The following is a 24,985-nucleotide window of genomic DNA, read 5'->3' as shown; positions in this document are numbered from 1 at the left end:
CCTTTTTAATATATAAAATGTTTCTTTAGAAAAGATAAAAGTACACAGAGTTATAATAAACTTTGAAAAAAGGAAGTACTCATGGAGAAATGTCAGCAACATGATTTGTACCGAGTTCTGTTTTATATATCATTAAATTATCCAGTTGTAAATATTCACGCTAAGAAACAGAAAAAAAAAAAAACACAAAAATTCCTGGTGCAAGAAACATTGAAAAAGTTCACTATAGACTACACATCAAAGATGCTGTTATTTGTCACACAGCTTTAGGAAACTGAAGTGACTAAGGAAACCCAAAATTGCAGGAAGTTGACAATCTATGTTATTGTTACAGAGTTCATAGTCTTTCTGAATTTTTCTTTATAGTAGGCAATTTGTAACTTTCCATATAGAATATTAATGACAGGAAGTAGAAAAACATTGTAAACACTAACATAAATTTATTCTGGATTAAAGACCTTAAGCAAATTGAGTATAGAAGGAATACGCTGCAACACAATCAAGACAATATATGGCAAAAACTTTACCCAGCATCATATTGATTATTGAAAAGATGGAAGCATTTACACTAAGATCCGGAACCAGTTTCAGCAAAAGCCTCTAGGAAAGAAAAAGAAATCAAAGAGATAAATATGGAAAAGGAGGAAGTCAAATTATCCCCCTTCGAAGATGATTTGATCCTTTGCAGAGGGGAACCAAAGACTCCACTAAGAGATTACTGGAACTCCTAAGAGAGTTTGGTAAAGTTTCATGATATAAAATTCACACCCCAAAACCAATAGCATTTATATACACAAACAATAACATGTTGAGGAAGAACTTGTAAGATCCATCTCATTCATAATAGCTACAAAAATTTTTGATACCTTAGGATAAATTTAACCAAGGATGTATAAGATTATAAGATTTCTACAATGAAAATTACAAAATTTAAGAAAAAAATTAGAACAAAAAATAGAAAAATCTCTCATGTTCCTCAGTTGGGTGAATTAATATCAGAATGTCCAAACTAACCAAAGCAATTTACAGATGGAATGCAGACCCAATTGAAATACCTAAGATGTTCTTCTCAGACCCACAAAAAATGATACTAAAATTCATATGCAATCCCAAGAGACTCAAATAGCTAAAGCAATCTTAAACAATAAAAACAAAGCTGGCAGCATCACAATATCAGATTTCAAGAAATATTACAGGACAAATATAATCAAAACAACCTGGTACTGGCACACAAACAGACATGTGAACCAATGGAACAGTTTAGAGACCCCAGAAATTATTCCACACATCTATAACCAACTAATATTTGATGAACAAGGTAAAAACAACCCTTGGATAAAGGACTGTCTGTTCAACAAAAGATGCTGGGAAAGTTAGATCTCTGCATGCCACTGTATGAAACAAGACCCCTACATATACCTTGCACAAAAATGAACAATGCATCAGGGATCGAAACCTACGATCTGAAACCATTAAGTTACTAGAGGAAAATGGGAAAACACTGAAAGATATTGGCATAGACAACGACTTATTGGATAAAACCCCAGAAGCACAGGCAAAAAGGCAAAAATAAACAAATGCTTCTGCACTGAAAAGGAACCACTCAACAAAGTAAAGGGGCAAAAAGCAGAACGCGAGAAAATACCTGCAAACTACACATCTGATGAAGGATTAATATCCAGAATATATAAGATGCTCAAGAAACGCAATGGAAAAACAAGCAATCCGGTTAAGAAATAGGCTAAGGATATGACATGCATTTTCAAAGAATGAAATACAAATGACAACACATACATGGTCAGTATCACTAGTTAGCAGGGAAATGCAAATAAAAAACACAATGAAGTTTCACCTCACCCTAGTTAGAATGACTCTCAACAGAAATCAAAAAATAACTAATGATGATGAGGATATGGACAAATAGGTACCCTAAAACCTGTTGGTAGAAATGTATACTAGTGTAATGATTATCAAAGACACTGGGGATTCTTCAGAAATCTGAACATTGATCTAGCATGTGATCCAGCCATTCCACTCCTTGGAATTTACCCTATTGAAATGAAATCAGGATATGAAAGAATTATCTGTACCTCCATGTATAGAAGCTCAACTCACAATCGCTGAGATATGGAACCATCCCATTTTGAGATGTGATTAGTGTTTATAGTCCTTATCCATAGTCCTGAGGAACTGTGGTTTCTCTACTTACTAACTGGTGAATTATTTATCTAGCAGAAGGTAGAACTTGTGATTAGAAAGTAAATTGAAAGTATGTCAGGGCTGGAGCCATGGCTCACTTGGTTTATATGCTACTTGCAGCGCTGGCATCCCATATGGGCACCGGGTTCTAGTCCTGGTTGCTCCTCTTCCAGTCCAGCTCTCTTCTGTGGCCTGGGAGTGCAGTGGAGGATGGCCCAAGTGCTTGTGCCCTGCACCCACATGGGAGACCAGGAGGAAGCACCTGGCTCCTGGCTTCAGATAGGCATAGCTCCAACTATAGAGGCATTTGGGGGGTGAACCAATGGAAGAAAAACCTTTCTCTCTCTCTCTCTCTCTCTCTCTCACTCTCTCACTCTCTCACTCTCTCACTGTCTATCTGTCAAATAAAAAAAAAGAAAGTATGTCATTGCAAAAATTAAAAGAAAAATAAGAAAGGGGAAAGGTGGGAAGTATGATTATGTTCTTAAAACAATACATATGGAATATAAGAAATCTGTTCCCTCTGTATAAATTAAAAATAATAAACATAAAAATTATTCTGGACTGAGTTGGTTTTATTTTCTACAGTTAGCTCTGGTAATACCATGTAAAGTGTTATATCAAGTATAACTTCAATGCTTCCTTGCTTTTGGTTTAGTAAGCTAATGTTTGTCATCAATTTTCTGATACTTTCTACCACAGTTTTTGACAGATTAATTTGTGAGCTATTCTCTCTCCTCTTTTCTGCTGTGACTCTAATTATACAGACATTAGGCTATTTGATTCTTTCCCACAGATTACTGAGTTCCATTCATTAAAAAAAAAAATGTATGTTGGCGGCCGGCGCTGTGGCACAGTGGGATAATCTTCTGCCTGCAGTGCCAGTATCCCATATGTGCATTGCTTCTAGTCCTGGCTGCTCCTCTTCAGATTGAGCTCTCTGCTATGGCCTGGGTAAGCAGTAGAGGATGGCCCAAGTCCTTGGGCCCCTGCACCTGTGTGGGAGCCCCGGAGGAAACTCCTGGCTCTTGATAGGCTCAACTCCAGCATTTGCAAGCATTTGGGGAATGAACCAGCAGATGGAAAACCATTATTTTATTTCTGTCTCTCCTTCTCTGTATATCCACCTCCCAAATAAATAAATAAAAATAAAATAAAATAAAATGTATGTTGAAGTAACACTTGACTCGCAATCATGTTGCTGAAATAGGGAATCCCTGTGTGCTTTCATCAAGTTTCCCTAAATGGCAACATTTACAAAACTATAGTCAAATTATTAAAACTACATAATTAAGATCAGCATAATATCATCAATGGAACAATAAGCATTATTAGAAATTCACCAGATCTTTCCTCATACTATAATTTTTTTGTTCTGGCATCTAATCCAAGATCCTACATAGCTTTTCATTGTTCTTCCTTTCTCTTTAGCCTCCTCTAATCTGTTTTGGTTCCCCATTCTTTCCTTGGCTCTCATGAACTTCACTAGCTTTGAAAAATTCTGTTTTGTTATATTAGTTATTGTCTCAGTTTGGGTTGGTCCAGTGTTGCCTAATGATGAGGCTAAGGTTATGCATTTTGGGTGAAGAATATTGCATAACTTTCATTGTTTTCTCAGAGTATCATATCAGATACAATGTCTTACTAGTAACATTAATAATAATTACTTGAATAATATGATATCTCCTAGGTTTTTCCATTATAAGATGACATATTTACCTTTTCATAATAAATATACTGGGGATATATTTGGAGACTACTAATATACTGTACCTTCTCAAGAATTTTTTCTGATTTAATCATCCTTTGTTGAGTTGTGCCTGCATCAACTATTTCTGTTTGCTTAACAATAATTTTGTTTCTCTCAATTTCCTCACATTCATTAACCAGGATTCTTTGCTCTTCAATATGGATACCTGTATCTCTCTCTCTCTATCTCCCTCACTCTCTCCCTCTCTCTCTCTTTTTTTAAAATAATTGTCATTTGTGAAATATATATATATATTTATTATTTATTTGACAGAGTTAGTGAGAGAGAGAGGCAGAGAGAAAGGTCTTCTTTCCGTTGATTGACTCACCAAATGGCTGCTGTGCTGATCTGAAGCCAGGAGCCAGGTGCTTCCTCCTGGTCTCCCATGCGGGTGCAGGGGTCCAAGTGCCATCCCCCACTGCCCTCCCAGGCCACAGCAGAGAGCTGGACTGGAAGAAGAGCAATCGGGACTAGAACCTGGTGCTCATATGGGATACTGGCGCCACAGGCAGAGGATTAACCAAGTGAGCCACGGTGCCGGCCCTCCTCTCTATCTCTTTCTCTCTCCCCCATCCCCATCATATGGAGAGGTATGTTCTCATTGGAATTTATTTTATTCCATATGTGTCACTCAGTACTGTTATTTTGGTCTTCACATTATCTCAGTACTACCTATTGAGAGCTCTATTGGTTGAATTCTATATCTTTGCATATACCATTACACACTGTACCCTTGATTATGGAGGTGGCTCTAGAATATGCTGTAGGCTTGTGTTATTCTTGTCTCTGTTTCAGCTGTAAGAAAATGGTAAAGTGCCAATGAAGATAACTTTGAAAATGCTTGTACCTTGTCATCGTTGGTGTACAAACTCTTCGAGTGTTTCCAGAAGTTGCTTAGTCTTATGCTCTACGCTTAGTGTTAGGCTCTACAGAGTTCCAGTGTGACTGTGCAGGCAAGCAGTTGTCATGGGAACCATGAAAAACTCATGCTGCCTTCTTGTTCCCTTCTGCCAGCCCATCAGTACCATAGTATTACAGCAGCCCGAAACACTGTGCTATGTCTTATAACCAAGGCACTATCAGACTCCATTTAGTGTCCATGACAATGTACTTTTTTTTAAGAGATAAAAGACAGAAATCAGGTGAAAAGGATGAATATATGTATCCTCTTTCTTAAGGATAACAGTTTAGTCTACTGTTTTTCTGTGCCAACACACATTCCTTATTTTGTTCATTTTAATAACTTTTTTAGGCAAGAGGGCAAATTTGGTACATGTTAATCGTTAATAGCCAAAACATCAGGCTTGCTTTCATTTTAAAGCAAATAATTAACTTAAATAAAATGATTATTTACAGTTTTTCAGCATTTCTATTCATGTCAAATATCAAAATTACAGCTTCAATTTGAGAAAAACACTTCAATAAGAAAAGCAAATTGGTATTTTCCTATTAGAACAATGGTTTAAAATAACTATTCATGCAGAGTATTAATAAACTACAAGGATCCATTCTCAGCAACCAAGGTATTTCTATTCCTTAGAAACTAGGATTTGGCTTACAAACTCCAAGGACATTTTATCTAAGTCAAATGATACTCCAAACCACAGCAAAAGAAATGTAGAAGCATTTCTCAAAAGAAATTATAAGCCTGAAAAATACAACCATGCACATCTCAAGCTAAATCCATTTTAATAAAAGAGAAGACAGATTACCAGTTTTAAAAGGATGGAATATTTAATGTTCACTTCTCAAAAAACCCATCGTACTAACAGTATATTTATAATTTATTTTATGAAAAACAAAGCAAAACAAAATAAGTGTTGGGGGACACATTACAGTAGATAAAACCACAACCCAAGAAATGGACTAAAAGAAGACTATAGAGGTATTAAAAAACTTTTTCCCTGAGAACGTTCTGAGAGGATCTAAACTCAGGGTGGGAAAATAAGACATCAGACTATACATGTTATCAGGAAAGTACTAAATTCATGGGTTGTTTGTATTATTTTGCTAGCTAACCCTTGGACCATTGCACTTGTCAACTACAACATGCATAATTTCCAAACAAAATTGATCTGTATCTTTGCAGAATATTCAGTATTTTATTGGAGTACAGCAGTGAACAATTAAGAGTATCTCTCTTTGGTCGTAAACAACCAAAATAAGGAAATGGGAACGGAGAGGTGGTCCTATATGGAAATAAAGACTATTAATATACTCTGTAAACAGAAAGTAAGGATACTCTCTTTTTAAAAATATCAGACCATAACCATAGTCATTGACAGTCACTTAAATAGTAATTGATGATATTCATAATGTGTAACTGTGAATTAAGACTCATTATGTAATTGAGACAATTATTACATGTGAAAAGAAAGTAAATGATTGAAAATAAATAAAGTAGCTAAGCTCACTGTTGGAGACAAAAGAACCGTACATACAATAGAATGTAAATTTTAATTCCTTTACTCAAAGAAATTCTAGAGGACATAGCTTACAAAAACAAGAATAAGCTGTTAAGAAATAGGCACAATTAGTGAACAGAAGGTTTGATTATGAACAAATAATATGTTTACATATGGAGTTATGCGACAAGTGAAGACACATGAACTCGTTGACCTAAAAACCCAATTTAGATTTTTATATTCCAACTGTATCAAAGACAGGTTTGTCAAGGCCTAAAAATCTTAGAGATATTTGAACATACACTGAGAAACAGAGAAACTTCAATTTATACAAACAAATCCTGATTTAGAGATTCCAAAAGTTGGTTCCAGGAACTAAAATTATGCCTTTTTAATGAATATGGGATAATTCATTTTGCTGTGAGATTAAAGGATGGAGAAAGTAAGTCTGTAGTTCTATTCATCAAAAAAAGTCAGCAGAATACATGAAACTGAGACACACTAGGGTAAAAACAATCTTTGATTGCTTCAGCAGACTTTTAAAAAATGTAAAATATGAAGTAAAATTGTAGCTGTTGTTCATATTATGCATGGCAAGATAAAAGCATGATCTGGGTAACATTAGTAATAGAGATGATAATTTTTTTTTTTGACAGGCAGAGTGGATAGTGAGAAAGAGAGACAGAGAGAAAGGTCTTCCTTTGCCATTGGTTCACCCTCCAATGGCCGCCGCGGCCGGCCCCTGCGGCCGGCACACCGCGCTGATCCGAAGGCAGGAGCGAGGTGCTTCTCCTGGTCTCCCATGGGGTGCAGGGCCCAAGCACTTGGGCCATCCTCCACTGCACTCCCTGGCTACAGCAGAGAGCTGGCCTGGAAGAGGGGCAACTGGGACAGAATCCGGTGCCCCGACCGGGACTAGAACCTGGTGTGCCGGCGCCGCCAGGTGGAGGATTAGCCTACTGAGCCACGGCGCCGGCGAGATGATGAATTTATAATGGATAAAATCAGAAGAAAAAGAATTCACTTGGTAAAGGAAAAGAAAACTTTTCAGAAGGAACAGCAAATGTAAAGGTGCTAGAAATGAGATCAGATGTGTGAGGAACATGGGAGAAGGAAGCAGCCAATTCATACAAAGCCATACACAACATACTAAGGATTTGCCATTTTGTCCTAAGATCTCTGCACATGAACTATTTCAATCGGGGGGGAGGGCATGAACAATAATAGCAGCAACATGTTAATATATCTGTAAAGCATCACTTCTGCTTTTAGGGGACTATATGAAAGGCAGACAAGAATTGGGATTTTATTGAGTGGCAGGTGAGTGTTCGGTTCTAAGGATGGTATACATGGCAATTTAAACAGTCATCCACCTTTGACATAATCACCAGCTAATCAGGGTGTAAAAGTGTAACAATATGTAGTATAAATATGGCCACTTAAATCAATAAGAAAATGATAAAGTGCCATTGAAGATAACTTTGAAAATGCTTGTAACTTTTCATCATTAGTGTACAACTGTTTTTCTTAAGAGTCATTCTGAAAAATGTTCCTTTAGACCTCTCTTTGTGATCAAATATGAACACTCCCTTTGAGAAACAAGTAAAGAAAAAATCTCCCTGTTAGGTAACTTTTTTTCTGTAGCTTTTAAAAGATTAGTTCTGACATGATATACTGACACGATCTATTAAATGCACACTCATTCTACATAATTTCTTTCCTTCAACTAGTAAATATATTCTCAAGTATTATTCAGAGAAAGAATAATTTGGGTGGTGAAAACTTTTATACTTTTGAAAAATCCTAATTGCAAGTATAATATTGAAAACTGATACAGGCTCTACATCCCTTACCTGAAATATCTGGAACCAGAACTGTTTTAGAGTCTTTTTTTTTAAATGTTGGAATATTTACATATATAGAATAAGATATCTTGGGTATGGTACCCAAGTCTCAACAAAAAATCATTTGTCTCATCCATACCATATACACAACCTGAAGGCAATTTTATACAATATTTTTAGTGTGCATATGTTTTGACATGGCTCATCATATGAAGTCAGGTGGGGAATTTTCAACCTGTGACATCATATCAGGGCTCCAAATGTTCTGAGTTTTAGAGCATTCAGATTCTGGGTTTTTGGAATAGGGATAGCCAACCTACATACACAACTTGCAAAACCAAAGATAGAAACCCAAAAATCTGAGGAAAGTTCATTCCAGACTTAATTTCATAAAAGAGATAATATAATCATATAACCTTATAAAACTTGATATTTTACAATATAAAATAATATTTTAGTGACTTTTCAAAGATTAAAACAGTTTGACTTTTTAAATATTCTTTACCCAATTTATTGGCTATATTTAATCACGAGAGTATATGATTGAGTTTCCTCTAAAAGATTGAGAGTGATAAACAGTAATTTTACATAGCATAATTTTCTTTGCTTGCCCTGCTTTATTCACTGTCTTAAGGCAGTAGGTGGGCAAGCTATAGGACAAGTTAGGAGAGAATTCACTAACCCTGAGGACACAGGTACTCATTGCGTAAGGGGTGTATGTGTATACTCCATGTCACACTCTTCATACGCGGTGCCTGCTGGGATAGGGCTGGCACACTCTGGCCGCTAGTCGGCGCTAGGCTGCAGTACAGCGTGCTGCCACCTTTGGCTAGGGCGAGGGGTCCCTGCAGGAATGCTGAGCTCTCCTACCACTGTGTACCAGCGCCACTGAAGAAGTCTTTGGCGGCAGTAGGAGTTTCAACTTCTTTTCATTTTTATTTTATGTTTCATTTACAGTGAGAAACCTATTTTGTAATCCTCAGGCAAGATTAGGGAAAGCCTACCCTGTGGCTTCTGTGGCATCCACAAGCACTAAACTGAATCCAAAAGACCATTTGAGCCTGCCGGATGCACGGTAGCATATGGGTTTCTTCCTCTCACTGCTCCGTAAGTACTCTCAGGCAGCATTTCCGGGTCCAGGACTCAGGCAGACAGAGCGTGTTTCCTTCTGGCGTCTGGATATACAGGCAGCCGGTCCTTGTCTACTTTCTTTAGAGACTTCCTTCTCTTCATGCTTTATTTAAAGTTTAATTTATTCAAGTTTGAAATGTTCTTGCTCACTTCACTTTAAGTCAGTTTAGTACCTAAAAAAAGTTAACAGTAATGAAAGGCATCTGCTGTGGCAAATCTATTTTTAGGCAAAAAAGAATCTGTAATAAGCTAACATAATTGTATTCCAAATACCTCTCACGTGATAGTAAACCCTGTAAGCTTAGTGTGCCTCGTTTCAACTTTATACTGAAATAAAAGATAAGGTTGCTAATGACAATTTTTGAATAAATTAGCCATAAAAGCAATTCACATATTTCTCTTTTATTATGTACTTTTCACTCAAAGTGGTAGTTGGAAAACACTTTTAATCTTAAAATCTAACTTGATGGAATTGGATTTATCATTACTTACTTAAAGAACAGCCTCATCACCGGCCAGGAAGTAAATTATGGTTACATCATTTTATAGAAGGAATATAAGTCTCAGAATAGTTAAGTACTTTTCTTTCTGATTATAAAGTGAAGTCACATCGGAGCTGAGAAAGTAACACAGATCCTGGCATATTGAGCTAGCCTATCCTCCTAGACGGTCCCTTGGCTGTTTGTAAAAGACACTTGAAAACAAACTGATATTAAATTGATTACCTAAACCATAGTGTTTTTTTTATTTTTTAATTTATTTATTTCAAACTCAGAGTTACACAGGGAGAAGGAGAGGCAGAGAAAGAGAGAACTCTTCCATCTGCTGGTTCACTCCCCAATTGGTCTCAACCGGCCAGAGCTATGTCAATCCAAAGCCAGGAGCTTCTTCTGGGTCTCCCACATGGGTTGAGTGGACAAAGGACTTGGGACATCTTCCACTGCTTTCCCCAGCCACAGCAGAGAGCTGGATCAGAAGTGGAGCAGCTGGGTCTTGAACCAGTGCCCATATGGGATGCTGGCACAAGCGGCGGCTTTACCAGCTACGCCAAAACACCAGCCCCAGCCATAGTGTTTTATTTAGTCATGTCTCAGCCATGTGAGGACATCTAGATTAAGTTTTGCATGTGCATTTTAGTCTGCTGTTAACATACTCCAAAATTATGCTTCAGCTAATCTGCTGGAACATATGTACACTTCAAAGCACTCACATGATGTTTTTTCCTCCTAAATTAGTCAACAGGGAAGAATTAGCACAACAAAGCCTCTTGCTGGTTCATTAAATGTGATCATTTTGCTACCAAGAAGTAATCAAATGCGCTGGAATGCATGTGCCATTTGTAAGTTAATTAATAATAGTGATAGAATGAGAGGCTTCAGTATCTTCCAAAATCCATGTCTAGGGAATGGTGATACAAATCTAAGGAAACTGCTGCCCAAGAAAATGAATTCATAAATATCCATTCCTGCAGTGTGTGCATTTGTCCACAAAGAATACCAATGCACAGATATCTGATTTTACTCACATACAACTGTTTCATGATTCAGTATATCAGTGATGAATTGCCAATAACATCTTGCTCTCATTCAAAAGACTTAGAGGGATAACTGCTCAATAACTAAATGGCTTCAGAAAAAAAAAAAAAAAACAAACCAAATTAAGCAAGCAGAATCAAACATTCCCTAAAAGAAAAGTACAATACTAATATCAATCAGTACTATAGTAAACAATGACCTTTTCTCAAATTAAGAGACTTTCCACAAAAGGCAACAAAAATTTTAACTGCCTTCATCCATTTCTACATTAAAAAATTAAATATCCTTAAGCATAACTAGAAGTATGTAAAGTTTAATCTTTCCTAATTTATATGAATTTAGAATATTCTGAGAACTCTGTCTCAGCTAAAATCTTCAATATTATTTAAATAACATGCATTTATATGAATTTAAATAGCACCAGCATGACCAGTTAAGAATCGTTTGCACATATAATATGGAATACTTGTATATACCATGTGGAAGCAGAAACACAATGAGGTTTCACCTCACTCCAATTAGAATAGCTCTCATATAGAAATCAAGGAACAAATGCTGACAGGAATGTGGGAAAAAGTACCCTGCTCCACTGTTGGTGGTAACGTAAACTGATGCAGCCACTGTGGAAGATACTATGGAGATACCTCAGAAATCTGAATATAGACTTACCATATGACCCAACCATCCCATTAAAGACTGGATAAAGAATTTATGGGTTATGTACACCTTGGAACAGTATACAGTGGCAAAAAATGAAATCCTGTTGTTTGCAACAAAATAGATGTAACTGGAAAACATTATACTTAGTGAAATAAGCCATTCCCCAAAAGACAAATACCATATGTTCTCCATGAACTGTGGTAACTAATAGATTGCCTGAAAGGTAATATATGGAATTGAAATTGACACTTTGAGATGCAATGATTTTTAACAGCCCTGTCTCAACTGCTGAAGCACAGCTTTTGTTTTCTAATACTATTTGTTGAACTCTTTACATAGTTTAGGGTTAATCTTAAATGTATAAAGTTAATTGAAAATAGATCTTTGTGGGAAACAAGAATGGGAATAGAGAGGGACAAGGAAGAAGGGTGGGAGGGAGAAGAATCACTGTGTTCCTAAATTTGCATTTATGAAATGCATGAATTTAGTGTACCTTAAAAGGTTTCTTTGTTAAAAAAAAAAAGCCAGAGTCAGATATACTACTAAATATCTGTATATTTAGCAACTAAGTACTTGGTATATTGACATGAATTGGTACAAAAAGTTGATGATCATAATGAACAAATACAATAAATGTCAAATTTGGGCCGGTGCCGCGGCTCACTAGGCTAATCCTCCGCCTTGTGGTGCCGGCACACCAGGTTCTAGTCCCGGTTGGGGGCGCTGGATGCTGTCCCGGTTGCCCCTCTTCCAGGCCAGCTCTCTGCTGTGGCCAGGGAGTGCAGTGGAGGATGGCCCAAGTACTTGGCCCTGCACCCCATGGGAGACCAGGAGAAGTACCTGGCTCCTGCCATCAGGATCAGCGCGGTGGCCGGCCATCGCACGCTGGCCACAGTGGCCATTGGAGGGTGAACCAATGGCAAAAGAAGACCTTTCTCTCTGTCTCTCTCTCACTGTCCACTCTGGCTGTCAAATAAATAAATAAATAAATAAATGAAAAATTTAAGAATGAAAGGAAGCAATGTTATGCTCTGAAGCCCATGTAGTGCCATTCTCTAAATACTATTTGATAAAAAATATGTTTAAATATATGCAAATAACCAGACAAATCCCAACATTATAGTAGTCAGTCAAAATTTCACATCTGTCATCATCTTTTTCTGTAACTGATCTCTACACAGGGCTATGTTTTAACGAAGCAGGTTGGTGCTTTTACATAGATGGGACTTGAACAGAGAGTTCTCCTCAGCAGGAAAGACAGTTAGTTAAATCACCCTACTCACTCCAGAATGTGGATTAGAAAATAACCAGAGAAATGGCCATTTAGGAAGGAAAGGGGAAAGAAAAAAAGCTGTGTGACTTAGTGATGTTGTGGCACACAAGTGTGGTGCTCTTTAGTAGAGAATGCATCCTACAAATTAGCACTGGCTCAGGTTTAAAGTACAACTTTATAAGGAATCATTTGCTTTGCTTTACATTTCTGTACCACTTTAATTTTACAAGAATCTAAGAATATCTTTTTTATAAAGAATTCAAAGAGCACATGAGGTTTTCCTCTGACTTTTTAAAATGTTCAGTTTCTTTGAATTTCATTTTTTATATATGTGAAAGGCAGCCCTACACACACACACACACAGAGAGAGAGAGAGAGAGAGAGAGAGAAAGGGATGGATGGAGGGGAGGGGGAGGGGAGGGAAGGGGAGAGGGATTTTTTTCATCTGCTGGTTCACTCCCCAAATGCCCTCAATAGCAAGGGCTGGGACAGGTGACAGCCAGGATCTCCAAATTCCTTCCATCTGGCTCTTGCATGTAAGTGGTAGGGACCCAGGTACTTGGACCATCACCTGCTGCCTCTCAGAATACAAATACCAGGAAGCTAGAATCAGAAGTGGAGCTGGAACTCAAAACCAAACCCCTCTCATGGGATACTGGCATCCCAAGCTGCTACCACACACTAGGCTCCTTTGCTTATTCTTTAAATATTCATTTAATTATACAAGTATGCTTCTCCAATTTAAAATATGAGATACTTCAAAAAGTTATTTTAAAATGGAATTAAAATGTTTCTTTTGATTTAAATATTGTAATATCTGCATAACTTTTTTCCCACAATAGGCATTTTTCATGAACTTTTTATAGCATCCTTGTATTCTTTCCTATTCATTCCAAATAGTGTATGTATCCCTCAGGGGTGGGGGGACCCTCAAATGTAACCACCTTACTGAATTCCTACAGAATATCCAAAGCAAGGCTAAGAGATCTTCCTCCTGGATTCCAACCACAGGACATCTGTAACAAGTGCATATCCTGCCTGCCATGAGTGCTTTGGAGGGAGGGAACCTGTCTAATTTCCAGCTTTCTCCAGAAGCAACATAACACGTGACATGTATGAAGTGCTATGGTGGTGAATAAATGTCAAGATCAACTGTAATCAGAAAATTAATATTTTTATTTTATAATAGTATAAATGACATTAAATCATTTCTTTTAAAGTAGGTCAGAGTCCATTCAGGCTGCTATGGGAAAAAAAAACACCATAGACTGGGGCTTATAAACATCAGAAGTTGATTTCTCACAGCTCTGGAAGCGAAAATCTGAAATCAGGATGGCAGCAGATTGTGTTCTGCTAAAGGCTCTTTTCCAGGTTGCAGATTGCCATCTTCTCGGTGTAGTCTCACATGGCAAAAAGAAAGTGTAGAGCTCTCTGGGGTTTCTTCATAAGGACATTAAATCCCACTTATAAGGACTGGGCCCGCATGACTGGTTGAAATGTTAAAGGCTCCTCTTCCTAATATCACATCATTGGGAGTTAGGATGTTAGTACAGTCATCCCTTTATATCTATTGGAAATTGGTTCTAGAATTACCCCCAGATATTCAAAATCTGCAAATTTTCAAGTCCTTTAAATAAAATAGTGAATTATTTACAAATAACCTATGCACATTGTCTCATATACTGTAAATATCTATACATTTCTTTTTAGGATGTTATTTTTATTACTATTTTATTAATATATAGGAAAAAGATTTAGTATCTACTGCAAAGCAAACACTATGAAGATAGTTATGTTGCACTGTTTAGAAAATAATGACCAAAAAATTCCATACATGTTCTGTAAAGGTACAATGTTTTTCAAATATTTTTATATGAATTGGCAGAAGCCACAAATATAGAATTCACAGTTGCAGAGATCACTCTATAGGAATGTACAGATAACACATTCAGTCCATCGCAGAGTAATATTAGAATAAATTTCTAATCATCAAATTTACCAAAAAATTTTAAAGTTTTACTTATTTGTTTGAAAGGCAGAGTGATAGGGGGGTTAGAGATGGGGTAGGGGAGAGATCTTCCATCCACTGGTTCAGCCCTGAAATGTCTGCAACAGCTGGAGCTGGGGCAGGCCAAAGTTAAGTCTCCATCTAGGTCTCTCATGTGAGTGAAAGGAACCCATGTTTTTGGGCCATCACTTATTGCTTTTTGGGCTCATTAGATTGGAGCCAAATTGTAAGCAGAGGTAGAATTTGATCCTAAGCAGCTTAACCTGCTGGGTCATAAATACTGTCTCCGAACTTTAGTATCTTACATTATAGATTATAAAATAATCATTATTTATTCTAAACACATGGTTTTACTTTACAAATCATGTCAGCTTGCATTAAAAATTTAAACACTAGACTATAAAGACTAAAATTTATATTATATTTCATTAAGAATTTTTAGAATGTATTGAATTATCTGTAAAAATAAGAACCCAAAAATGAACAAACACACTGGTATGAATAAACAATGTTGCCATCCATGTAAGAGCTAAGTAATCTAGGAATTAGGTATTAAATATTAGTCTAGTCTCAATAATCATTTAGCTTCACTGAATAACATAACAGGAAAAGAAAAACAAATGTACATTAGAAAATTAAGCCTTATTCATTCAGAGCTTTTACCTCAAAGCCCTGTCTTGAAATAACTCCCACCAGGGTCTCAACAGTCAGGTCAAGTCTGAGCTACTCAAGGGATAATCTCTGATACCTTCCACTCTCACTAAACTCTTCTCTTACTGTGAATTATTGCACTATATGTGGGACATACTGCTTTATTTATTTTTTATTTTAATTTATTTATGTGTATTTGAAAGATTTAAGAGAGAGTTAGAGAGGGAGGAAGCAAGAGAGGAGGGATAGGGAGAGGGGGAGGAAGAGGGGGAGGGGAGGGGAGGGGAGGGGAGGGGAGGGAAGGGAAGGGAAGGGAAGGGAAGGGAAGGGAAGGGAATAAATGAAAATGAGAACTTTCTATCTTTTGTTTCACTTCCCAAGTGCACTCAACCACCAGGACTGGGACAAGCTGAAGCCAGGAGCCCAGAACTCAATCCAGGTCTCCAATGTGGATAGTAGTTACTCAAGCACTTGAGTAATCACAGTTACATTTGAGGGCATATATTAGCAGGAAACTAAAATGTAAAGTAGAAATGGCACTTGAACCCAGGCAACATTTTTGGGCCTAAGCTATTTCAAGTGGCATCCCAACTGCTGCAACAAATGCCCACCTTGACATACTATTGTAGCAGTGTTTTTTTTCTTCTTCTTATTAAATACTCTGTTGATCTTGACTGGATAAAGAAATTACAGATTCAGGGTGACCCCAATCAAAATACCAATGACATTCTTCGCAGATCTAGAAAAAATGATGCTAAAATTCATATGGAAACATGAGAGATGATGAATACCTAAAGCAATCTTATACAACAAAAACAAAGCTGGAGGCATCACAATACCTGATTTCAAGACATGCTACAGGGGCTGGTGCTGTGGTGCAGGGGCTTAACACCCTGTCCTGAAGCACCTGCATCCCATATGGACACCAGTTCTGGTCTCAGCTGCTCCTCTTATGATCCAGCTCTCTGCTGTGGCCTAGAAAGCAGTAGAAAAATGGTCCAAGTCCTTGAGCCCCTGCACCCATGTAGGAGACCTAGAGGAGGCTCCTGGCTTTGGATCAGCACAGCTCTGGCTTTTGTGGCCAATTGAGGAGTGAACCATTGGATGAAAGACCTCTCTCTCTCTGCCTCTCCTCTGGGTAATTGACTTTCAAATAAATAAATAAATCTTAAAAAAAAAGACATACTACAGGGCAGTTATTATCAAAACTACCTGGAAATTGCCCAAAACACACTTGTAGAAAAATGAACTGAAATAGAAACTCCAGAAATCAATCCATGAATCTATAACCAACTTATCTTTCACAAAGGAGCTAAAATCAATCCCTGCAGCAATGACAGTCTCTTTAACAAATGGTGCTGGAGACACTGGATTTCCACTTGCAAAAGTTTGAAACTATACTCATACCTAACACCTTACACAAAAATCTACTCAAAATGGATCAAAGACCTAAATCTACAACCCAATACCATCAAATTACTAGAGAACATTGGGGAAACTCTGAAAGTCATTGGCATAGGCAAAGATTTCTTGGAAAAAGGCCCCAGAAGCACAGGCATTCAAAGCCAAAATTCACAAATGAGATTACATCAAGCTGAGAAGCTTCTGTACTGCAAAAGAAACACTCAGTAAAGTAAAGCAACAACCAACAGAATAGGAGAAAAATTCTTGCAAACTGTACAACTGATAAAGGGTTAACAGCCAGAATCTAAAAAGAGCTCAAGAAATTGAACACAACAAACTAAAGGATCCTGTTAAGAAATTGAGAAATGACTTAACAGGGCATTTTTCAAGAAAGGAATGGCTAGCAGACACTTGAGAAAATGCTCAGGATCACCAGCCATCTAGGACATGCAAATCATAAGCAAAATGAGGTTTCATTTCACTCAAGTTAGAATGGCTCTCATACAGAAATCGACAAACTACAAATGCTGGCAAGCATGTGGAGAAAAAGGTACCCTGGACCACTGTTGGTAGAAATGTAAATTGGTCCAGCCACTTTGGAAAACAGTATAGAGATACCTCAGAAATATGACCTACCATATGATCCAGTCACTCCACTCCTGGGAATTTACCCAAACCAAAGAAATCAGCATATGAAAGAATTATCAATACTCCCATGTTCATTGCAGCACATCAACCCAGATTTCCATCAACCGTTGACTGGATAAAGAAATTAAGGCATATATACACTATGGAGTGCTACTCAGCTGTTAAAAAATCAAATCTTGTCTTTTGTAACAAAATAGATGCAATTGGAAACCAGCATACTAAGCGAAATAAGCCAGTCTCAAAAAACACAGATACCAGCAGGTGCCGCGGCTAACTAGCTAATCCTCCTCCTGTGGTGCTGGTACCCTGGATTCTAGTCTCGGTTGGGGCGCTAGATTCTGTCCCGGTTGCCCCTCTTCCAGTCCAGCTCTCTGCTGTGGCCAGGGAGTGCAGTGGAGGATGGCCCAAGTCCTTGGGCCCTGCACCTGCATGGGAGACCAGGAGGAAGCACCTGGCTCCTGGCTTTGGATCGGTGCAGCGCCAGGCATAGCAGCCATTTGGGGGGTGAACCAATGGAAGGAAGACCTTTCTCTCAGTCTCTCTCTCCCACTAACTCTGCTTGTCACACAAAAAAAGACAGATACCATGTTTTCCCCAATCTTAGGTAACTAATAGAGTACCTGAAATGTAAAATATTTTAGTGAAATAGACACTTTGAGATTCAATGATTGTTTACAGTCCTTATGTCTTCCAATGAAGAAGAGTGTTTTTATTTTATTTTTATTCTTCATACTATTTATTTGTTGAAATTTTTTACCTTGTTTAGGGTTAACTATATGATCATTAAGTAACCTGAAAATAGATCTTAATAAAATTTAAGAGTTAGAATGTAAGAGGGAAGAGAAGGATGGGTTGAAGCATAGGTGTGTGTGTGTGGGGGGATGTCACTATGATCCTAAACCAGTATATATAAATTACATGAAACTTGTATAACTTAAATAAAATGATAAAATAAAGAAAGCATGGTATATATACCGTATGAGTAATACCCAGCTGAAAAAAATTAAATCTTGTCTTTTGCAACAAAATGGATGCACCTGGAAACCATTATATTTAGTGAAATATGCCAGTCTAAAAAAGACACCGTATATTTTCCTTGATCCAAGGTAACTAATGGAGTACCTAAAATGTAATGTATTGGAGTGAAATGGGCATTTTTAAATCCAATGATTGCTTACAGCCCTGTCTCTTCAGTTGTGGAATGGTATTTTTTTTTCTTCATACACTTTGTTGAACTCTTTTATTTAGTGTACAGCTATCTTCATGATCATTAAGTAAACTGAAAGTAGATCTTTGTAAAAATTAAGAGTGGGAATGGGAGAGGGAGGAAGAAGGAGGGTTGGAGCTCATATTATATATATATATATATATATATATATATATATATAAAAATACATGAAACTTGTATAATGTAACTAAAATTTTAAAAAACATTCTTTTGAACATATTGAACGTGATTTAAAAAAAACTTAGAGTTGATTTTGTAAAAGTTCAGGAGCAAAATGTTATGCTAATTCCATACTGATGCTGTAATAGTATTAAAAACTACTATTAAAATCCCAGTAAAAATACTACTAAGATACATAAAACATTGAAAAGATTTGAGGTGGAAATCATCCCATTTTTATGATACCATGTATCTCCTTTTAAATAGCTCCAGTAGAATATAGGAAAGTTTAACTAGTAAAGAAAAGGAACAACCTTTAGAAGATGATAAAATATCTTACCTCATTTTTTAATGAGGACATTCTAAACTCATTAGTACAAATTTATATTTCTCAGCTCCTTTTTTATTTTTGTTTTGCCAACCCAACAAAATTTCAGTAGAATTTATTGAACATGGTTTCCTGAGTGTTCCTTGAAAGTAAAAGTTGACTGATATGTCTGGCTTAAGTCTTTCTTTCATTGTCCTTTCCTTTCACCTTCATGAAACCTGTGTCATTTCTGAACTCTAAAGTAATGACAAGGTAACTTTAAAGAAACCATCTATACATTGAGAATGATAAGGCCAAGGATAGCCAGTGACAATGTCTCCTTGACACTTCTGTACAGGAGCTGTGACAATAGAATTGGAACATCTAATTCTTTTTTAACTTGGAAGTAAAATAAATATTTAAAATATTTAAGCACCTATTTTTCTGGTATAGTAAAATGTAATTCATAATTGATTCATCAAGAAAAATAAAAAATAGATAATGGAAAAATTGTGAGCATTTAAATTTCCCCCTCTCATACATAACTCTCATTTGATAATGATAATTTGTTAAATATCTTAAGAGTTGGCACTGGATTCATTGAATTAAATGAGACAACCGAGAAAGCTAGACACAATCATTCATTTCTCTTTGATTCGAATAATTCTTGTAGTAAGCCACAGTGCTATTCCAGAGTGATTCTTTGCCTCTCCAAGTGATGGTTTCAGAAGCAATGAAATAATATTTATAAAGCAGGTATAGAAATAATATAAAGCCTCATAGTCTTCAGGAGTCAATATCTCTTGTGAGAATTCTTTTTTTTTCTTTCAAACTTTTATTTAATGAATATAAATTTCCAAAGTACAGCTTATGGATTACAATGGGTTCCCCCCCATAACATCCCTCCCACCCGCAACCCTCCCCTTTCCCACTCCTTCTCCCCTTCCATTCACATCTAGATTCATTTTCTATTCTCTTTATATACAGAAGATCAGTTTAGTATTCATTAAGTAAAGATTTCAACAGTTTGCTCCCACACAGAAACACAAAGTGAAAAATACTGTTTGAGTACTAGTTATAGCATTAAATCTCAATGTACAGCACACTAAGGACAAAGATTCTACATGAGGAGTAAGTGCACAGTGACTCCTGTTGTAATTCTACAAACAGCTTCCATGTTCCCTAACAGGATATACCAGTTATTAAAAATTGCCAGACAGATGAAGTCCAAAAGTATATTCTACTCAGTATTTTTATTTTTTCTAGTATAGATGTAGACTATCAAAATTGAATCATTTTTGAAATAACTATACAGATCAATAACATAAACACCATGTGACAGTCATCAAGCTTGTAAAGTTGGCAAAATTTACAAAAAATAAACAGGAACAATGAGAACATATTTTAATGTTTCACCCTTAAGATGTTATGATGGAAAATGATAGGTTGATTATAGATTGAGGAGATCTTTAAATGTTGGGATAATGAGGTTCAATTAATTACGTTTTCTCTGTAATTCCATAGAAAATCAAAAACATCTTTACAAGAGAAAGGAAAACAAAAGTAGCCTGAATAACACAAGTCTAAACTACTACAGAATTGCCTGGAGGTTCAGTGTCCTAGAGAATGAAGTAACTTCCTTACCTCATATAGCTTCCAAAGTGTTGATCATTATCAAGCCTCTTGTAGCTGAAACTTAATAAGGTTACTTATCAACCAAACAGAAATGGGCGCACACACACACACACACACACATAAATGTTTTCCAAAGATTGTTAGAAAATCATCACATGACACATAGCTTCCTTTTGTCTCCAGATCTGCCCTCAACTCTTCTTCACCCAACTCTCCCCAGCACAAGCAACTGACTTGCATGGACTGCATCAAAGCTCTCATGTACTCTGGCTGAGCTCAGCTAACTTGTCAGTAGACCGACTGGAAGGAAGAAAATGAGATTAGGGAACACAACTTTTAAGCTTCCTTTCTGACACGGTGTAACTGTGCCCCTTGATGAAAAGTCTGCTTCTCTTAGTGTCCCTCTGTACATGACTGTCTTGTTTTCCAGAGACGATCCCTTGCCTGTAATCCATGACATGCCTGGATGGGTAAATGTCCAGCACTGTGAGCACAGCAGTACAGCACTATTTTACGTGGTTTCTCTATACTGCATCAGTGCCTTGTTAGAATTGTGCTTTTGATACATCTCCTGGTTTTCCATTATTCAGTGCACCTCTGGTTCCATCTGGGACCCTGATAACAGACATTGTAACAGAAATTCCCTTTATTAATTCTCTATTTATTATCCTTACTACTTTGCTAATAGTGATGGAGTTATTTTAAGAATACTATTATTAAGTAATATAGGAAACAATCATGTTTTATATACTTTATCCTTGTTTTAATACAATGTTTTTGCCTTTAATACTGGAAGATTACTTTTCTAATCAGTGCCAAGTTCAAATATAATGGTATCAAATTTTAAATATTTTCACATAATTTCATCTCACTTTCAGGGAAAACAGACTAGCAAGAAATTCTAAGAAACCAACAGGCTTTCATTTAATTATTATAAATGAGAACACAAATTCAATGAATAATTAAATTATATTTCTCAAGGAATAATGAATGTGATAATGATACTAAAATGATTAAATGTATTTCAATATTCAATAGTTTCAGCCTCTGGCTGCTCTTTAGAAAGCCAAAAATACAACATACCATGATAATTTATAAAGCATGTAAAATTCAATACTACTCTAATATTGAAGTTTATTTTATAATTAAAATACATCAATTTTACTATCTTATTAAGGAATTTTATTTTCTGTTCTTTATTCATATAAACTGTCTAACTTACAAAATAACTTGCTTTTTTTTTGTCTTTATTTTTCTTTCGAGGCTGGCTTAGTATTTATGGTTTTCAATTAACTGCTAAGATTTAGATTATTTTTTCATCCCTGTTAAGAGCTGTACATTTTAAGCTTTTAGTCAATTTTATTCTCTTGATGTATTATTCCTCTTTGTACTTCACTCTTTTCTTTAAAGAAAAAAAAAAAAGGAAAGTCCTCATAATAAAAAAAAAGTCATTTGAAAATAAAACACTTATGTACTTTATATACATTTTTAATCCACAGCACAACAGGATGAAAATAATGAATGAGGGTCCCTGAAATAATGGATACAATATTATAATTTAATTGATGACATTTTAATACTTATAAGATATTTCATTGGATTTAAATTATCATTTTCTTAATTGACAATTTGCATCATACAGTACAAGTGAATTACCATTCCCAGTCTTGTTTTTTTTTTTTTTTTTGAGATTTATTTTATTTATTTGAAAGACAGAGTTAGAGAGGTAGAGACAGAGGGAGAAGTCTTCTATCCACTGGTTCATTCCTCAGATAGCTGCAACAGCAGGAGCTGCACTGATCCAAAGCCAGGAGCCAGGAACTTCCTCCAGGTCTCCCACACAGGTGCAGGGGCCCAAGGACTTGGGTCATCTTCTACTGGTATCCCAGGCCATAGCAGAGAGCTGGATGGGTAGAGGAGCAGCCGGGACTAGAACCAGCATCCATATGGAATGCCAGCACTTCAGGCCAGGGCGTTAACCTGATGTGCCACAGCGCCAGCCCCCCAAGCCTTGTTTTTTAAACACTTCTCCTTCCACTATTTTTCTTTATTTTTCTAATCCTCTTCTGTCCAATTGTTGCAACCTTCTATGTTGGTAATAAAAAGAAAAGTTTAAGGAAATCATGTATTATATCCACTGATTTTTTTCTTTACTTTTTAAAGATGTATTTGAAACTCAGAGTTACAGAGAGAGAAAAGGAGAGGCAGAGAGAGTCAGAGAGAGGCAAAGAGAGAGAGAGAGCGAGAGAGAGAGAGTCTTCCATCCGCTGGTTCATTCCTCAAGTGGCTGCACTGGCCAGAGCTGTGCTGATCTGAAGCCAGGAGCCAGGAGCTTCTTCCATGTCTTTCTACACTGGGTGCAGGGGCCAAAGGATTTAGGCCAAATTCTACTTCTTTCCCAGAACATAGAAGAGAACTGGATTGGAAGTGGAGCAGCCAGGATTTGAACCAGTGCCTGTATGGTATGCCGACACCACAGGCAGAAGTTTCACCTGCTACGCCAGAGAGCTGGCCCCTTTACATTTTTATTAGTTATATTTTGAGATCTGTTTATTGCAGCCTATACTGCTTCTTCTATTTCATCTTTGATTTTTTAAGATGTCATTATACTCGTGACTTTCCTTTTTTTTTTTTTTTTTGAAAATAGACACCAGGAAATTTATGAATAAGAAACAGCAAATGAATTACTCGAGTCTCATTTATGCAAATATCACTGGAAGGGAAACTGACTCTACTAAAATATTCATGCCATTTCATCTGGGTTTTCTATAGATGCTATGGACTAAATTGTAACCTTGCAAAACTTACACACCGAAGCCCTCTCAATTCACCAATGTGATTGTATTTGGAGACAGGACTTTTAAAAGGTAGCTGAGGCTAAATTAAATAAGGGTGGAGCCTCGACCTAGTAAGATAGATAGCTTTATAAGAAGAGAGGTGTGTGTGTGTCTTTCTCTGTCTCTTCTGTTGCCCCCACACGTACACATGCACACACTCCCTTCCATTTGAGGATACAGTGAGAAGGTGGTAGTCTGCAAGCCTGGAAGTGAGCCTTCACCAAGGAACTGAATCAGTAGGGAATTTGGGCTTACTCTTCCCAGCCTCCAGAACTATGAGAAATTAAATTTCTGTTGCTTAAACCACCCAGTCCATGGTATTTGTTAGGGCAAGTTGACCTGAGTAATACAATAGATAAGCAAAGAACATGTATATTTAAATTTATTTTAAGTGAATAACAAACAATATGTAGTATTTGTAAAGGCTCCTAATTTTAAATCTGACATGTTACATTAGGATAAGATTTCTGTTATTCATTGTGGATAATGAATCAACACCAGAATTTATTGAAATTTTATGTGGAAGAAACTGCTTTAGAATCATTTATAGTTGGTTTTCTCTGAACATGGATCCAATAGAAATATCATCATTTTGCGAGCTAGATAAACATCTGTTACACTTTCCTTGGTCATTTTGTTTAAATGTTGTATCATAAAACATATAATTTGTAATTTGCACATTTATATTTTTAATATTTATTTATTTATTTGAAAGGCAGAAAGACAAAGAGAGCAAGTACGAGAGACAGGGAGAGAGATATTCCATCTACTGAATTACTCCTTAAAAGGACACAACAACCAGATCTGGAACAGATCAAAGGCAGGATCCAGGAACTCCATTTAAGTCTCCCACATGGGTGGCAGGGTCTCAAGCACTTGGACCATCACTCACTCCTTTCGCTGATGTATGAGCAGGAAACTGGATTGGAAGCCGAGTAGCCATGACTCACACCAGCACTCTTATATAGCAAGACAGCATCACAAACCTCAGCTTAACCTGCTGCTCCACAACACTACCCACCACCCTAGTCATTTATTGAAAAAAAATAAATCTGAGTAAAAATAAATATGAATACACACACACACACACACACACACACTTGCTTTCAGGAGTAACAATACTGTAGAACAATTTGTTGTAAGTTTTATGAGCCATAACTAGCAAATGAAGTAACTCAGTTCTCACAAGGAGAAAGTCAAATATTAAGTAGTCCCTTTATGAGAAATTAGTAACAGGAGACCCACAATGTCTAGCTGGTTTTTCTGGCTCAGGCAGTGCTAGACTGCCACCTGCAGACTATTTAATCAGGG

General features: G+C 36.7%; 1 long non-coding RNA gene across 1 annotated transcript in view; it reads right to left on the bottom strand.

Moving 5' to 3' along the window:
• Nucleotides 1–5,687: 5,687 nt before the first annotated feature.
• The window catches only part of LOC103351201 (uncharacterized), a 112,953-nt gene continuing 93,655 nt past the window's right edge, over nucleotides 5,688–24,985 (bottom strand). The window contains exon 4 of the long non-coding RNA XR_011380465.1: nucleotides 5,688–9,502. This is a non-coding gene — a long non-coding RNA (uncharacterized lncRNA). The remainder of the gene's footprint in view (nucleotides 9,503–24,985) is intronic.

This window comes from Oryctolagus cuniculus, chromosome 12 (assembly GCF_964237555.1).
Source record: "Oryctolagus cuniculus chromosome 12, mOryCun1.1, whole genome shotgun sequence".
NCBI classification, from domain to species: Eukaryota; Metazoa; Chordata; class Mammalia; order Lagomorpha; family Leporidae; genus Oryctolagus; species Oryctolagus cuniculus.
The sequence above is the reverse complement of the archived record's forward strand: the minus strand, read 5'-3'. Positions and strand labels throughout refer to the sequence as shown.